This window comes from Podarcis muralis, chromosome 11 (assembly GCF_964188315.1).
Source record: "Podarcis muralis chromosome 11, rPodMur119.hap1.1, whole genome shotgun sequence".
Taxonomy (NCBI): Eukaryota; Metazoa; Chordata; class Lepidosauria; order Squamata; family Lacertidae; genus Podarcis; species Podarcis muralis.
Window position 1 is genome coordinate 38,319,118 of NC_135665.1, and position 6,349 is coordinate 38,325,466.

Below are 6,349 nucleotides of genomic sequence, written 5' to 3' on the forward strand. Positions count from 1 at the left end.
AGGTGCTAGGCAAAAGACAGTTAAACTTCATTTTTGATAAATCTCTTGTATTTCTCAGTAGAGCAATCTGATGTCCAAGAGCCATTCAAACTGGCAATTAGCTGAAGAGGTGTATACCTTACCTTACCTTACCATAGCATAACTTACTCTATCAGTTATTTCTTACTTAAAGATAAGATGCTGAAGTGATTAAACTGACTACTCCATGGAAGGCTCTCCCCTCTGCTATTCTGGACTCCAGTGACTTTAAAAATATAAGTTTCAGTGACTTTAAACTACAGCTGGGGGGGGTGTTCTGAGACTAAGCCTTAATCCTTAATGTTTCAGTCCATCCCTTATAAAACCAGTTTAGACTGACAAGGATTGCAGTTATCAGTTTAACTGATCAGAAATGTCTTGGACTGCAATACTAACAGTGTCTGAGCAAGAATAAGTCCAACTGAATTCACTTGGGCTCACTCCCATTGTACCCATAATCAGCTTCCCAAATGCTGCTGGGTGGCGCTGTGGGTTAAACCACAACCTTGGACTTGCTGATCAGAAGGTCGCCGGTTCGAATCCCCGCGACAGGGTGAGCTCTCATTGCTCAGTCCCTGCTCCTGCCAACCTAGCAGTTCAAAAGCACATCAAATGCAAGTAGATAAATAGGTACCGCTGTGGCGGGAAGGTAAATGGCGTTTCTGTGTGCTGCTCTGGTTCGCCAGAAGCGGCTTCGTTATGCTGGCCACATGACCCGGAAGCTGTACGCCAGCTCCCTCGGCCAATAAAGCAAGATGGGCGTCGCAACCCCAGAGTGGGCCACAACTGGACCTAATGGTCAGGGGTCCCTTTACCTTTAACTACTTAATAGAGCTGAGCAATGTCTGGTTTTCAACATCGTGATATATCAGCAGCTAAACATCACATTTCGATATATCGGGTAGGCAACCTAAGGCTTGTGGGCAAGATGCGGCCCGATCGCCTTCTCAATCCGGTCCACGGACGGTCCGGGAATCAGTGTGTTTTTACATGAGTAGAATGTGTCCTTTTATTTAAAATGCATCTCTGGGTTATTTGTGGGGCATAAGAATTCATTCATTTTTAATTTATTTTTCAAAATATAGTCCGGCCCACCACATGGTCTGAGGGATGGTGGACCGGCCCACAGCTGAAAAAGGTTGCTGACCCCTGTGATATACATATCATGATGTCTGAAACTGGAGATCAGGTGGGGGGGGGAGGAGAGTGACCTCCACCACATGGTTTGAGTGGGAGGGGATGGGGGTGCATCAAGCCACAGTCCGTCCGTAGCAAATATGTTTGTCCACTGTGGCTGCTGCTTTCGTGTTGACTGAGAAAAACACCTCCGCCTCCTCAGTGCCAGGGGAAGGTAGTGCCACGGTGCCTCAGCAATGGCCATGGCTTATATCAGCAGTGATGGCGGCCCTGTTCTCTCTGAGGCAACTCAGATCATTGGCTGAGATCATGCAATGTTGGCGTTGCCTTGAAATCAGCTGCCCGGCTATCCCTCGCATGAGCAACAATGTATTGGTGAGTCAAAATCGCTGCCATGGTGTGATTTTGAAACTGATTTGGGCCAATATATTGAAAAATTGCACAGTGCTATTACTAATTGTACTGCATCTTCCCCTCCCTCTTACGTTTTAGATACAACACAGTCTCCATAATCATTGAAATCATCAGGATACTTATTGTTAGAGGGGATTGCAACTTATGTTTAACATTTGAGTCACATGAAGATGGACTTTTTAAATCTTAGTGCCATCATCCTATTACAGCAACTACCTGGTTTTTATGCAAGTATACACAGCGATTCGTTTTAAATTTTTCACTGATGGAAGTTGCATTCGGTTACCAAGCAAAATCTTGGTATTTGGTTCCAATTACCTACTGAAACCCTTTTAGTATGTAAAGGCAGTGTTCAAAATGTGACTCTTGGTTAGAGAGCAGACTTTTAACTTGCAATCACACACAGAGATGCTTGTTTGTAAAAAAAGTAACCAAGTAGTTTATTGTAGGAAATACAGACTAGAACTAGGAATATTTCTACCCAACTAATCTACAGTAGAACAAAGCCATGTTGGCTCCTTTGATCTCTCGGAGGATAGTTCCAGAATGACCTCTTAACTTCAGGGCAGAGAGAAGTGTAATCTCACAATATCATTCTAATATCATGATGCCTGACAGAGTAAAAGAGTTACAGGTTAAAGGTATAGGGATAGTCTGGAAATCTGGAGGTACCTAACTGTCTTAACCCATGCAAGACCCTCTTCTGCTGAATTGCACCCAAACTTCCCAACAATCCTCAACCTTAAAGTAGATAAGAATATAATAGCTTTTCAGTAAGAGGGTGTTGGACTAACTTTCATTGTGAAATCTGGGAATGGTTCTCAAAGCAAGGTAGCAGAACAAAAATGAAAATACAAATCTTCGATTTTTCTAGCCCACCATTATCACATATCCAAAAAGGCAGGAGAAAAAATTTATTTCTAAGTAGTCATGCTGCTTAAAAGCTTTTATGGGAAACACAAGTGGATTCACATGATCTGCTGTAGTTTCACCCTCATAGTACCATTGGCAGAGCATCTATATTTTAAATCGGGTGACCAACTCCCAAGAGACCGTGATCTACTCACAAGAGTTAAAGACTGGCGGTGATCTACCCTCTTTTGGGGGGTTCAGGTCAAAGTTGTTGAGCTTTTTTGAGGGATGAGGAAAGCCCATTTCTTTTCGGGTTCAAACTTGTTGAGCTTCTCTTCTTTGGGGGGAGCCACTGAGCTACCAGTGATCTACCACAGACGTCCAATGATCTACCTGTAGGTCATGATCTACTTGTTGGACATGCCTGTTTTAAATAAATTCGGGGGGGGGGGGTTGTCCACATTTTGCTTTGCATGAAAACGTAGTATTTCTAGTGTGTCAAAGCTCTGGATCCAACTTTCACAGCTTCTCAGTCAACCTATAAAGAGAAGATAACATTTAAGGATTAATGCCTATGGTATGACTTGTCTAAAAAACAAATAGTTTGTGGCTCAGACATTACAGACACTGTAATGGGAGCTTTGCATAACTACAAAATCTACTCCCTTGAGCAGTCATTAGGTTTTGGGGGAAAAGATATATGCAACCAGCAATAGAGTTCCTACACAGGTCAAAGGAACAGGACTTGCTTTTGCAGTTTTGATTTTGGAGGCTGTAACCAATAAATGCAGTACATTTAACTGCCTTATTTTCTCAAACCTCCATAACTTGCCATTTAATCACATGCATTTAAGAAAGCATTTGATAAAATTTATGCAACACCAGGAGAAGAGCAAGGTCTTGGTTCAATCTTTTTCTGCAACCAACGCAACCTTAACAAGCTTGGTACTCCCATACCATGGAAAATCTCCACCCGTGCCTTCTCAATATCATAAGCTAGAAAGAAAGAGCCTAGTAATGTTCCCACAGAGAAGTGTGTTTGCTTTACTTGAAAATTCCTTCAATGAAAGCAAGTATTTGTACTCCTGTGATTAGGATAAGGGAGGGAGGGAAGAGCACTAGAGCAAACCCCAAGGTTTACAGAGTTCAACCCTTTCACCCTAAAATCCTTGCTGGTAGCAAGCCATTGCTGTAAAAACCTCCCTTTAAGAGGAGCCCACATTGTCTGAGGGCTGACAAACTAGCAGTAGGTACTAGCAAACTACTATAATCATATGGGCTTTAAAGTGATTCTTTTCTAGTGGTCTGTCTCCTCCAACATCCCATCCTAAAACACTTACCTAAGGTTGGGGGGGTGCAGTAATAAAAATGTCACAAGTCCAGGTAACATTAACTCCCAGCACTTAGAAAACGGGCCAGAAGTACACTCTGATGTATTCGTTTTACCTGGTACTTAGTTTTCACCACTTACAAGGCCACTCAACACCTCACCTTGCTGCACTGATGGAGCGGGCTGAGCGAGGCGTGCAGCTGCTGCTGCTGCAGCAGCAGCGGCGCGTCTTCCTCTACTGCTGCTGCCCAGTAACGCGACAACATTGGACTTAAGCTGGAAAACGCTCCGGACTGTGGCTCCGCCCCGCCCCATACCTTTGAGAAACATGAGCAATTACAGGACAGGGGAGTGTTCTAGCCTGAGTTATTCACGTTACACCGCCGCATGGGCACAGCTGAGGGGAGCGGGGGGGGGGCAGCTGCTCCCCCCCATCAAACAAAACTATAGGAATACTTAACTGACCAATCACGTCGCTTCTGCCGCCCCAACAAAAGTCCTCCCCCCCCAAAAAAAAAGTCCTGTCCGCCCCCTAACAAAAATCCTGACTACACCTATACATAGCAGTCTGGAGTAGAAATAGCAAGGAAAAGTAACTCTGCACGTGGTCAGAGGCATACTTTCACTCTTCAAGTCTAACGTGTTTTTAACATTTAAAAAACAAACAAACCGTGCGCAAGACACAGGAAGATGTTTCATGATCTGCGAGAGAATAGAACTACGTACTGGTTACCAAGGCCTACACACCAATGCCTGGGAGTAAATCCCACTGAATTCCGACAGGACTTACTTCTGAGTAAAGAAATGCGTTTGCTTGTTTGTGCTGCAAAGTGCCCGCCGCTGCTCACTGCTAAGTGGTTGCAGAATCTTGCTTTTCGGATTCAACGATTATCCTCGTCCTCCAGTTGGCAGTCTCAGCTCGGTCCGGGTTCATCCTGCGGCGGCCTTGCAAGTTGCTCTCTCTTTCCATATCTCAATTTAGAAGCAGTTAGAGGCTGAGCGATGTCTCCACTCCACCCAGTTCATTTTCCTTCCAGCCCCTTTTCAGACTACCTTGTGGGATCTGATGCAAAGCTAGCCTTCGTTTGAAAGTCCGGGGGAGCAAAGCCACGGCACATTCCTCCACCTTCCCTGACTCGAAGAGAGCCATCTTGCTCTGCTTAAAAGGTGCAAAACGTCACGTGCTTTCTCTTAAAGAAGCCGTGCTCTCTTCTGTTTCCGCCCTAAAATTCATTGACGTTCAAAACTCGTGTGCTTTTTTTCTTGGAAACATTTCAAAATTATTTTGCAGTACTCTGGGGGCGGAGAAACCCCAGATAGAGCTTTCACATATGCCCTGCTGTCAAGGTAGATGTATAATTCATGCATCTGATTTTGCCTGCATAAATACTATCTCTTGAAATTCATTTTTATGAAAGATTGTGCCACACTGTTTGTAGTACAGCACAGTATTGCGAACTGCGAGTGTGCATTTGTGCTGCACCCCCTACTTACAACACGGTTATGGTGTGCATCTTATGAATCGGAAAAAAGTGTGAAAACCAAACATCAAGGGTCACACATCTGGTTTCAATCCTCAGTCAAAATTTTCAAGCCATTCATGCAGTAGAAGGTGTGGGAAATCCTTGGCCCTCCAGATATTATTAGAGTACAGTGGTACCTCGGGTTACATACGCTTCAGGTTCCATACACTTCAGGTTACAGACTCCACTAACCCAGAAATATTACTTCGGGTTAAGAACTTTGCTTCAGGATGAGAACAGAAATCGCATGGCGGCAGCGGGAGGCCCCATTAGCTGAAGTGGTGCTTTAGGTTATGAACAGTTTCAGGTTAAGAACGGACCTCCAGAATGAATTAAGTTCTTAACCCGAGGTACCACTGTACAGTAATTTTGTTTATTATCGCTGGCCACTGACTTTGTTTGCTAGGGCTGATAGGAGTTGTGGCATAGTAACATGCAGAAAGCCAAATGAGCTCCGCTTCTGCTGTAGCCAATAAAGGACTATGCACCTTCTTACTATTATTGCTGTATTTACTTACTCATTTGTTTATTTCCTGCCATATTGCCTGGCGGGACTCAAGGCAGCTTACAAATAAAAAGAAAAGAATCACTAAAAACACAGAAAAAACAAGTAAACTATACAAATATAAAATATGTTAAAACCTACAAATAATTACAATAAAAACAGCACTGCACCAGCCCTTTCATTAAAAGCAGTCAAGTTTCAAAAGCCTGTAAGAACAAAAAGGTCTTAAGACACATGCTGGCATAAGAACAAGGAGGGAGCCAGTCTAGCTTCCCCAGGAAGGAAGTTGCAGAGTAATGCATAAATATCTCAAAAATATATATAACAGTCAAAAGTAGTGTGCCTGACATTTTTGATTATGAAAATAATCAACAGAATAGTTGCAGAGAAACAGATGTTTATGCAATTTTCTTATGTGCCCATCTACACGAAGTTTTCTGTGTCTGAAATGCATGACATTTTAGCTGGACTTACGGATCCGTACTATTGAGAAATGTAATTAATTTCAAAAAAGTCATGTACAATTAGAGAGCAACTTCTAGCCAGTAAGTTTATGTTCTCATTGACTGA

General features: G+C 43.3%; 1 long non-coding RNA gene and 1 other non-coding gene across 2 annotated transcripts; both read right to left on the minus strand.

The window, feature by feature from the left end:
• Positions 1-1,989: 1,989 nt before the first annotated feature.
• Positions 1,990-5,058, minus strand: LOC114606421 (uncharacterized). The gene is made up of 2 exons (XR_003708865.2): positions 4,542-5,058; positions 1,990-2,959 (listed from the first exon to the last, which is right to left on the minus strand). It is a non-coding gene; the product is annotated as an uncharacterized LOC114606421 (long non-coding RNA).
• LOC114606954 (small nucleolar RNA SNORA47) lies at positions 3,119-3,245 on the minus strand. Its single transcript, XR_003709027.2, has one exon. It is a non-coding gene; the product is annotated as a small nucleolar RNA SNORA47 (small nucleolar RNA).
• Positions 5,059-6,349: the final 1,291 nt, after the last annotated feature.